Source organism: Rhinopithecus roxellana, chromosome 11 (genome assembly GCF_007565055.1).
Source record: "Rhinopithecus roxellana isolate Shanxi Qingling chromosome 11, ASM756505v1, whole genome shotgun sequence".
In the NCBI taxonomy this organism is placed as follows: domain Eukaryota; kingdom Metazoa; phylum Chordata; class Mammalia; order Primates; family Cercopithecidae; genus Rhinopithecus; species Rhinopithecus roxellana.
The window spans coordinates 78,665,558-78,677,693 of record NC_044559.1 but is presented as its reverse complement, the minus strand read 5'-3'; the positions used below and the strand labels follow the sequence as shown (position 1 = coordinate 78,677,693).

The 12,136-nt window shown below is 37.1% G+C and overlaps 1 pseudogene; it reads right to left on the bottom strand.

Annotated features, from left to right (window-relative positions):
* LOC115900313 overlaps positions 1-12,136 on the bottom strand; it is a 113,107-nt pseudogene that overhangs the window by 24,586 nt on the left and 76,385 nt on the right.

Genomic DNA, 12,136 nt, shown 5'->3' with positions numbered 1-12,136 from the left:
CCCATTCTGTAGGCTGCCTGTTCACTCCGATGGTGGTTTCTTTTGCTGTGCAGAAGCTCTTTAGTTTAATTAGATCCCATTTGTCAATTTTGGCTTTTGTTGCCATTGCTTTTGTTGTTTTAGACATGAAGTCCTTGCCCATGCCTATGTCCTCAATGGTATTACCTAGGTTTTCTTCTAGGGTTTTGATGGTATTAGGTCTAACATTTAAGTCTCTAATCCATCTTGATTTAATTTTCGTATAAGGAGTAAGGAAAGGATCCAGTTTCAACTTTCTACTTATGGCTAGCCAATTTTCCCAGCACCATTTATTAGATAGGAAATCTTTTCCCCATTTCTAGTTTTTGTCAGGTTTGTCAAAGATCAGATGGCTGTAGATGTGTGGTATTATTTCTGAGGGCTCTGTTCTGTTCCATTGGTCTATATCTCTGTTTTGGTACCAGTACCATGCTGCTTTGGTTACTGTAGCCTTGTAGTATAGTTTGAAGTCAGGTAGCGTGATGCCTCCAGGTTTGTTCTTTTGACTTAAGATTGTCTTGGCAATGCGGGGTCTTTTGTGCTTCCATATGAACTTTAAAGCAGTTTTCTCCAATTCTGTGAAGAAAGTCATTTGTAGCTTAATGGGAATGGCACTGAATCTATAAATTACTTTGGGTAGTATGGCCATTTTCACGATATTGATTCTTCCTATCCATGAGCATGGTATGTTATTCCATTTGTTTGTGTCTTCTTTTATTTCACGGAGCAGTGGTTTGTAGTTTTCATTGAAGAGGTCCTTCACATCCCTTGTAAGTTGTATTCCTAGGTATTTTATTCTCTTTGAAGCTATTGTGAATGGGAGTTCATTCATGATTTGGCTCTCTGTTTGTCTGTTACTGGTGTATAAGAATGCTTGTGATTTTTGCACCCTGATTTTGTATCCTGAGACTTTGCTGAAGTTGCTTATCAGCTTAAGGAGATTTTGGGCTGAGACGATGGAGCTTTCTAAATATACAGTCATGTCATCTGCACCCCAATAATGAGCTGTGAGATTGAGTCAGTATTAAAATAACTTCCCAACAACAACAGAAACTCCAGGACCAAATGGATTTACAGCTGAATCCAACCAATGTACAAAGAAGAAACAATGCCAATCCTTCTGCAACTATTATTAAAAAATGGAGGAGGAAATTATTCCTAACTAATTTTAGAAGGTTTGCATCACCCTAATACTAAACCCAGAAATAGACATAACAACAACAACAAAAAAAAGTAGAGATCAATATCATTGATCAATGTAGATGCAAAAATTTCAGCAAAATACTAGCAAACTGAATCCACAAAGGAAATTAACTGAATTAACAAAGGAAATAAAATATCTCTACAGGAAGATAGCAAAACACTGACAAAAAACTTGTAGATGACCCAAACAAATGAAAAAACATCTTATGCTCATGAATAGGAAGAATCAAGACTGTTAAAATAACCATACTGCTCAAAGAAATCTAGAGATTCAATGAAATTCTTATAAAAATACATATTTTTTCACAGAATTAGTAAAAATAATGCTAAAATTCATATGGAACAACAAAAGGTCCTAAACAGCAAAATAAAATCCTGAACAAAATAACAAAGCTGGAGGCATTACATTACCTGGCTTCAAATTATAGAGTACAAGGCCATAGTAAGAAAAACAGCATGGTACTGATGTAAAAGTAGACGCATAGACTGATGGAAAAGAATGAAGAACCTAGAAGTAAAGTCACTTAGGTTCAGCCAAGTAAGCTTTGACAAAGCCAACACAAACATACATTTGGAGAGAGGACACCATCTTCCATAATTATTGCTGAGAAAATTGGACTCCATATGCAGTTAAGTGAAGCTGGACCCTTGTCTCTTACCATATACTAAAATAAACTCAAGATGGATTACAGATTTAAAGCTAAGGTGCAACATACAAAAATACTAGAAAAAAATCATAGAAAAGGTCTTCTAGATATCGGTATGAACAAAGAATTTATGATGAAGACATTGAAAACAAAGACAAGTAAGAATTAGTTAAACTCAAAAGTTTCTACACAGAAAAAAAAAAAAAAGATAAATAGAATGAACAGGCAACCTGTTAAGTGGAAGAAAAACTCATCTGACAGAGGACCAATATCCAGAATAATGATCAGTGAACAAAAGGAAAAAATGCTTAATATTACTAATCATCAGTGAAATGCAAATCAAAACCACAGTGAGATATTGTCTTACCCCACTAAGAATGGCTACTACTAAAAAGAAAATAATAACAGGTGTTGGAGGGTATGCACAACAAAGGAAACTCTTATATATTGTTGGATGGAATGTAAATTAGTATACAGCCTCTAAGCAAAACAGTACAGAAATTTCTCAAAGAATTAAAAATAGGACTACAATTCAATCCAGCAATCCCACTACTGGGTATCTAAACAAATAGAAAAAAAAATCAGTATTTCAATAAGATATCTGCACTTGTATGTTTTCAGCAGCACCATTTACAACATCAAATATGTGGAATCAACTCAGGTGTTCAACACGAACAGATTAAAAAAATGGTATATATGCAAAATGAAATACTATTCAGCCATAAAAAAACCTGAAATCATGTCATTTGCAGTGATCTTAATATAACTGGAAGTTGTAAGTGGAATAAACCAGGCACAGAAAGACAATACTGCATTTTCACCTCATATGTGGGAGCTTAAAAATGTGTTCACATGGACTTTAGAGAGCAGAATGATAGATAATGGAGACTCAGAAAGATGAAGAGTGACAGGGGGAAGGATAATGAGTTATCAGTTAATGGGTACAATGTACATTATTTGGATGATGAATACCCTATAGTCCTGACTTTGCCACTAAACAATCTGCATATGTAAAAAAAAAAAACCTGCACATAAATTCCATAAATGTATACAAATAAAATAACAATAATAAAATATACTTTGCATAATTAAAAAATGTTTTTAAATTGGGTCAAGTAGGGTCAATCTTCTGGCTTTGTTCTTCAATAGTGGCTATTCTGGATTTGTGTTCTCACCACACAAGCTTTGTAATCAGGTTGTCAATATCTAGAAAAGAAGTTGCATGATATTGATTGTAATGGCATTGTGTCTATAGATTAGACAGCAACTGACAATAATGAGACTTCATGAACCTAGAATATCTGCATTTATTTAGATATTTTGGTTTCTTTCATTGAGTTTTGTTGCTTTCCTCTGTAATCTTCTTCATATTGTGACAGACTTACACCTAGTTATGTCATATATTTTGCAGCTGATATAAATGATACTTTGTTTTTAGTTTCAACCTACAATTGTTCATTGCTAGTATATGAGAAAGTAATTGACTGCTGCATAGTAACCTTGCATCCTGCAACCTTACTATAATTGCCTGTTAGTCTCAAGAGTTTTTTGTTTTTCTTATTTCCTTTTGATTTTTTTAGAGATTTAATTTGGGGGTATTTTCTACATAGATAATCATGTGATCTGCAAACAATGACAGTTTTAGCTCTTCCTTCCCTATTGGTGTATCTTGTTTCTTTTTCTTATTGCATTAGTTAGGATTTCTAGTATGATGTTGAATAGGAGTAGTGAGAGGAAACATCTTACCTTGTTCTTGTTCATAGCGAGAAAGTTTCGTCTCTTACCATTAATAATAATATTAGTTATAAGATTTTTGTAGATGCTCTTTATCAAATTGAGAAGGTTTCTCTTCTATGTTTACTTTGCCAGAGAGAATTTATGATGTATTAGTGTTGGATTTTGTCAAAGACTTTTCTACAACTGTTAATTTGATCATGTTGATTTATCTTCTTTAGCAAGATCATGTGATGGAGCACATTAGTTGATTTTAGAATGTTGAACCAGCCTTGCGTACCTGGAATAAATCCTATTGATTAGAAATATAATTATTTTATGTATTGCAGAATGCAGTTTGTTAGTATTTCGTTGAAATTTTTGGCATCTATTTTCATTAGGTATATTTGTCAGTAGTGTTCCTTTTTATTAATATCCTTGCCTAGTTTCGCTGTTAGGTTAATGCTGCTCTCATAGGATGAGTTAGAAATATTTTTTCTGCTACTATTTTCTGGAAGAGATTAAAGAGAATTGGTATAAATTTTTCCTTTAATGTTTGGAGGAATTCAAGAGCGAACATAATTAAGGCTTGTACTTTCTTTTTTGGAAGTTATTAATGATTGATTCAATTAAGTTAGTAAATAAAGACTTAATCAGATTACTATTTCCTCTTTCCTGAGTTTTGGAAGATTGTGTCTTTAAGAAATTAATCTATTTCTTCTAAATTACCATGTTTGTGGGCAGAGAGTTGCCTGTAATATATCTTTGTTATCCTTTTAATGTCTAAGGTATCAGTAGTGATGGTCCCTGTTTTAATTCTGACATTTTAAAAATGTGTCTTCTCTTTTTTCTCTTGGTGAAACTGGCTAGAGTTTTGTTAAATTTATCCTCACAGAACAAGCTTTTGGTATCATACATACAGTTGGACCTTGTTTTTTATCCACTCTGATAGTTTGTGTCTTTTAGTTGGTGTATTTAGTTATGTTTAAAGTGATTTTGATATAGTGGGATTATATCTACCGCATATTTGTTGCTGTTTTCTACTCATTGCCCTTGTTCTTTTTTCTGTTTCTGTCATCAATTCTTGTTCTGCCTCCTGTGGTTTTAAATGAGCATTTTATATAATTTAATTTCCTCTTCTTAACACATTATATTTCAATATTTACTTTAGGAATTTCCCTATAGTTTGCAATTTGTATTTGTAATTAATTCAAGTTCACTTTCTAATAAGACTACACTGCTTCATGAGTACTGCATCTACCTGTAACAAAGTGTCCCTAATTCCTCCCTCCAGTTCCTTATATCATCACTGCCATTCATTTTACCTATCCATAAGGTACAATTACCAAATATATTGTTGTCACTATTATTTTGAACAAACTACTATGTGTCAGAATAATTGAAAAAAGAAAAATAAAAGTTTTATGTTGCCATCAATTACTCCTTCTCTAACATTGTTTTTTTCCTTATGTATTTGACTTGTATCATTTTCTTCTTTCTGAGGAAATTCTTTTACCATTTCTTGCAAGGCAGGAACTAAAGACAAATTTTCTCAACTCTCTGTGAGTGATAGTCCTCATTTCTCCTTCAGTTAAAAAGGATGTTTTCTGGATACAGAAAGCAAAATGAGTGAGAATGCTTTTCAACACTTTAAATATTTTGCTTCACTCTCTTCTTATTTGCATGAACTTTTAAGAGATGTTGGATGTAATTTTTATTCTCATTCCTAGATAGCTAGGATGTTTTCTTCCCTTGGCTTCTTTCAAGATTTTCACTTAGTCTTTATTTTCTTCATTTAAATATGATGTGCCTAGGTGTAGACTTTTGGGTACCTAACCTACTTGGTGTTCTTTGAGGTCCTTGAATCTGGTTTGCTGTCTGTTCTTAATTTTGGGAAATTCTCAGTCGTTACTGCTTCAAATATTACTTCTGCAGAACATTTTGTTTTCATATAAGCTTTTTCGTTGAAATATAATATACATAGGAAAAGATGCACATATTCTAAATGCACAGCTCAATGCGTTAACATAAAGTGAACATATTTATATAACCTACAAACAAGGCATAAAAAAGAATTTTGTTACTAAGGCATTCTCATTCTTTCTACTGCCACACCCTCTCATAAGGTATCCAGTATCATCCCACAGGTTAGTTTTTAAAAATGTTGTTGTATTATACAGTCAGGGTATACACGCTCATATTTCTTACATGGGTATGTTGTGTACTGGTGGGGACTGGGCTTCTAGTGCACCCATTACCCAAATGAGGAACATTACATCCAATAGGTAATTCACCAACCCTTGCCCCGCAATCCATCCTCCACACTTTTGGAGTCCCCAGTGTCTATGATTTCCATCTTTATGTCCACATGTACCCATTGTTTAGCTCCCACTTATAAGTGAGACCATGTGATATTTGATTTCCTGTTTCTGAGTTAGTTCACATAAGATAACGGCCTCCAACTCCTTCCATGTTGCTGCAAAAAACATAATTTCATTCTTCTGTTTTTATGACTGTGTGGTACTCCATGGTGTAAATATACCACATTTTCTTTATCTGAACAACCATTGATGGACATTTAGAGTGGGTCCCTGACTTTGCTATTGTGAATAGTGTTGCAAGAACATGAATGAAGGCATGTTTTTATATAAGTATTTATTTTCTTTTGGGTATATATCCAGTAGTGAGATTGCCGGATTGAATAGTAGTTCTATTTTTAGTTCTTTGAGAAATCTCTATACTATTTTCCACTGAGGCTGAAATAATTTATATTCTCACCAACTATGTGTAAGTGTTCCCTTTTCTCCACATCCACACTAACATTTGTTGTATTTTGATTTTTTAAAAATTATACTTTATGTTCTAAGTTACATGTGCAGAACGTGCAGTTGTGTTACATAGGTATACACATGCCCTGGTGGTTTGCTGTATCCATCAACCCATCATCTACATTAGGTATTTCTCCTAATGATATCCCTCTGCTAGACCCCCACCCTCCTTCTGTTCTCATTCTCACCCTGTGAGATGCCAGCTCCTCCTTTTGCCCTCTACCATGATTGCAAGCTTCCTGAGGCCTCCCCAGAAGCCAAGCAGATGCTGGTGCCATGCTTCCTGGACAGCCTCCAGAACTGTGAGCGAAGCAAACCTCTTTTCTTTACAGATTACCCAGTCTCAGGTCTTCCTTTCTTTCTCTTTCTTTCTTTCTTTCTTTCTTTCTTTCTTTCTTTCTTTCTTTCTTTCTTTCTTTCTTTCTTTCTTTCTTTCTTTCTTTCTTTCTTTCTTTCTTTCTTTCTTTCTTTCTTTTTTTTCTTTCCTTCCTTCCTTCCTTCCTTCCTTCCTTCCTTCCTTCCTTCCTTCCTTCCTTCCTTCCTTCCTTCCTTCCCAAACCCCGCAGAAGAAAAGAAATGATGAAGACCAGAGCAGGACTAAAGGAAATTGAAATTGCCAAAGCGTCATGAAGCTTCACAGAAAGGCAAATTAAAACTACAGTAAGATATTATTACACACACATCAAAATGGTTAAAATGAAAAAAGACAATACACTAAGTGTTGGCAAGATAGAGAAGCAGCTGGCACTCTCAGTACAATTGTAAATTTATTAAACCATTTGGATAATTCTTTGGCAGTCATTAATAAAACTGAACACATGCACATCCAGCAAGTATGCTCATAGTTACATCAACAGAAATCCTTACACTGGGATAACAATGTATTAGAGTAATAACAGCACTATTCACAATAATCACAAACTAGAATCAACTCAAAAGTCCATAACAACACAATGAAAAGCTAAATTTTGGAATTGTTATAAAATAAAACACTCTAAAGTAACCCTAACTTGCATACTGCTATTTGTGATAACAAGAATGAATCTCACAAGCAAAATAAAGTGAAAATACTAGATACTTGGCCGGGCACAGTGGCTCATGCCTGTAATTCCAGCACTTTGGGAGGCCAAGGAGGGCAGATCACCTGACGTCGGGAATTCGAGACCAGCCTGACCAGCATGGAGAAACCCCATCTCTATTAAAAATATAAAATTAGCCGGGCATGGTGGCCATACTTGTAATCCCAGCTACTTGGGAGGTTGAGGTAGGAGAACCACTTGAACCCAAGAGGTGGAGGTCGCAGTGAGCTGAGATTGCGCCATTGCACTCCAGCCTGGGCAACAAGAGTGAGATTCTGTTTCAAAAAAAAAAGAAAAAGAAAAGAAAAAGAAAATACTAGATACTAAAAAATACATAATATGATTCCATTAATATTAAGTTCACAAACAGGCAACACTAACCTATGGCATAACACTGGAGTACTGGAGTTATCTGGTGAGAGAGGAAGGTAGGAGGAGACATAAAGGGGCTTCTAGGGTCCTGGCAGAATTATTTTTCTTGACCTGTGTGTTGATTACACAGACATATTCAGTTCATGATAGTTCATTGACTTATATACATTTAGGATGTTTCTAACATTCTATTTGTATATTACACTCCATTGAAAAGGTTTATTTAGAAAGAAGTTGTTTGCATTCACAATTCCACTCAAGCTGAGGTTTGCATTACTCTGTCACTGTGGAGGGCTTCAGCCAGATGCCCTCCTGACCATCCATTTGGGCAATGATAGGAAATCTCTGCAATGTGAGAAGCACTGAACTGGGAATTAAAACCTGGATTCTAAAAACGAAGATTACGTACTGATGCACTGGCAACACTTCACCTCACTTATTCACCAATTCCTCATTTTTAATAATATAGTAGGGATTAGGCTAGGGGATCTCTGAGACCCCTTCTGTCTCTAATTATCTATATTTCTTTCATTCTTTGGAAGGACCAGGCAGAAGTCTCAACTGAAAGGAGGAACAGAGACTGATTTTTCAAGAAATAAAATGATTGTTTTAAAGAGAGCCATTGAGATCATTTTATCTAAAACAAAGTAGTGTACTTCTTTTAGAGTTCAGAGCTATGTGAGCCAAGTAGTAAAATAACTGTTTCTCTTTGTCTCAGATAAATTATTCACCAAAACCTCGACTGACTCAAATTCTAAGGGTTACAAAACCACACCCTAATCGTAATCAACCTGTGTTGCAACTGCTGAGTTGGTTAATGTGTATTGGAAAGTCACTGATTATCCTGAGTAATGAAATATTGCCTCATAGTACATGGTAAGTAAATGTTGGTGTCTCCAGTGGGCTGAATTTCTTGTTTGGAGGGAATGATGTAAGAGTTAGGAGATAGGGTTCCAGCCTCGGCCCTGTCATCTTCAGTCTCTGTGTCCTTGAACAAAATACTGAATCTCCAAGGCCCAGCTTCCTTATCGCTAAAGTGGGAATAATTTTACCATAGGCAAGGGTAATTGAGAGAATCAAAAGGGTTATGATGGGTGTGAAAACTCTCTGTAAATTGTCAGAATCCCTGTAAACATGTTTGATAAATCACTGTTGATATGGGATCTTAACAAAGCTTAAATTTTCCTTATTGCAGTTATAAACAACTGCACGAGGGGGGCGGAGCAAGATGACAGAATAGGAACAGCTCCAGTCTCCAGCTCCCAGCACCAGTGACACAGAAGACAGGTGATTTCTGCATTTTCAACTGAGGTACTGGGTTCATCTCACTAGGGAGTGCTGGACAATTGGTGCTGGTCAGCTACTGCAGCCCGACCAGCCAGAGCTGAAGCAGGGCGAGGCATCGCCTCACCTAGGAAGCACAAGGGGGAAGGGAATCCCTTTTCCTAACCAAGGGAACTGAGACACACAACACCCGGAAAATCAGGTAACTCCCACCCCAATACTGCACTCTACCAAGGGTCTTAGCAAACAGGCACAGCAGGAGATTACATCCCACACCTGGCCGGGAGGGTCCCATGCCCACGGAGCCTCCCTCGTTGCTAGCACAGCAGTCTGAGATCTAATGGCAAGGCAGTAGTGAGGCTGGGGGAGGGGCGCCTGCCATTGCTGAGGCTTAAGTAGGTAAACAAAGTCGCTGGGAAGCTCGAACTGGGTGAAGCTCACAGCAGCTCAAGGAGGCCTGCCTGTCTCTGTAGACTCCACTTCTGGAGACAGGGCACAGCTAAACAACAACAACAACAACAAAAGCAGCAGAAACCTCTGCAGACGCAAATGACTCCGTCTGATACCTTTGAAGAGAGCAGTGGATCTCCCAATACGGAGGTTGAGATCTGAGAAGGACAGACTGCCTGCTCAAGTGGGTCCCTGACCCCTGAGTAGTCTAACTGGGAGACATCCCCTACTAGGGGCAGACCAACACCCCACACATCACATGGTGGAGTACACCCCTGAGAGGAAGCTTCCAAAGCAAGAATCAGACAGGTACACTCACTGTTCAGCAATATTCTATCTTCTTCAGCCTCTGATGCTGACACCCAGGCAAACAGGGTCTGGAGTGGATCTCAAGGAATCTCCAACAGACCTACAGCTGAGGGTCCTGGCTGTTCAAAGGAAAACTAACAAACAGGAAGGACACCCACACCAAAACACATCAGTACGTCACCATCATCAAAGACCAAGGCAGATAAAACCACAAAGATGGGGAAGAAGCAGGGCAGAAAAGCTGGAAATTCAAAAAATAAGAGCTCATCTCCCCATGCAAAGGAATGAAGCTCATCACCAGCAGTGGATCAAAGCTGGACGGAGAATGACTTTGACAAGATGAGAGAAGAAGGCTTCAGTCCATCAAACTTCTCAGAGCTAAAGGAGGAATTACGTACCCAGCACAAAGAAACTAAAAATCTTGAAAAAAGAGTGGAAGAATAGATAACTAGAATAATTAATGCAGAGAAGGCCATGAACGAACTGACAGAGATGAAAACCATGACATGAGAAATACGTGACAAATGCACAAGCTTCAGTAACCGACTCGATCAACTGGAAGAAAGAGTATCAGCGATTGAGGATCAAATGAATGAAATGAAGTGAGAAGAGAAACCAAAAGAAAAAAGAAGAAAAAGAAATGAACAAAGCCTGCAAGAAGTATGGGATTATGTAAAAAGACCAAATCTACGTCTGATTGGGGTGCCTGAAAGTGAGGGGGAAAATGGAACCAAGTTGGAAAACACTCTTCAGGATATCATCCAGGAGAACTTCCCCAACCTAGTAGGGCAGGCCAACATTCAAATTCAGGAAATACAGAGAACGCCACAAAGATACTCCTCGAGAAGAGCAACTCCAAGACACATAGTTGCCACATTCACCAAAGTTGAAATGAAGGAAAAAATCTTAAGGACAGCCAGAGGGAAAGGTCAGGTTACCCACAAAGAGAAGCCCATCAGACTAAAAGCAGATCTCTCAGCAGAAACTCTACAAGCCAGAAGAGAGTGGGGGCCAATATTCAACATTCTTAAAGAAAAGAATTTTAAACCCAGGATTTCATATCCATGCAAACTAAGTTTCATAAGTGAAGGAGAAATAAAATTCTTTACAGATAAGCAAATGCTTAGAGATTTTGTCACCACCAGGCCTGCCTTACAAGAGACCCTGAAGGAAGCACTAAACATGGAAAGGAACAACCGGTACCAGCCATTGCAAAAACATGCCAAAATGTAAAGACCATCAAGGCTAGGAAGAAACTGCATCAACTAATGAGCAAAATAACCAGTTAATATGATAAATGGCAGGATCAAGTTCACACATAACAATATTAACCTTAAATGTAAATGGACTAAATGGTCCAATTAAAAGACACAGACTGGCAAACTGGATAAAGAATCAGGACCCATCAGTCTGCTGTATTCAGGAGACCCATCTCACATGCAGAGACATACATAGGCTCAAAATAAAGGGATGGAGGAAGATCTACCAAGCAAATGGAGAACAAAAAAAAAAAAAAAAAAAAAAAAAAAGCATGAGTTGCAATCTCCGTCTCTGATAAAACAGACTTTAAACCATCAAAGATCAAAAGAGACAAAGAAGGCCATTACATAATGGTAAAGGGATCAATTCAACAGGAAGAGCTAACTCTCCTAAATATATATGCACCCAATACAGGAGCACCCAGATTCATAAAGCAAGTCCTTACAGACTTACAAAGAGACTTAGACTCTCATACAATAATAATGGGAGACTTCACCACCCCACTGTCAACATTAGACAGATCAACGAGACAGAAAGTTAACAAGGATATCCAGGAATTGAACTCATCTCTGCAGCAAGCAGACCTAATAGACATCTACAGAACTCTCCACCCCAAATCAACAGAATATACATTCTTCTCAGCACCACATCACACTTATTCCAAAATTGACCATATAATTGGAAGTAAAGCACTCCTCAGCAAATGTACAAGAACAGAAATTATAACAAACTGTCTCTCAGACCACAGTGCAATCAAACTAGATCTCAGGACTAAGAAACTCAATCAAAACCACTCAACTACATGGAAACTGAACAACCTGCTCCTGAATACATACTAGGTATGTATTCATACCATACTGAATACCATACTGAATACATACTGAATACAACTGGGTACATAACGAAATGAAGGCAGAAATAAAGATGTCCTTTGAAACCAATGAGAACAAAGATACAACATACCAGAATCTCT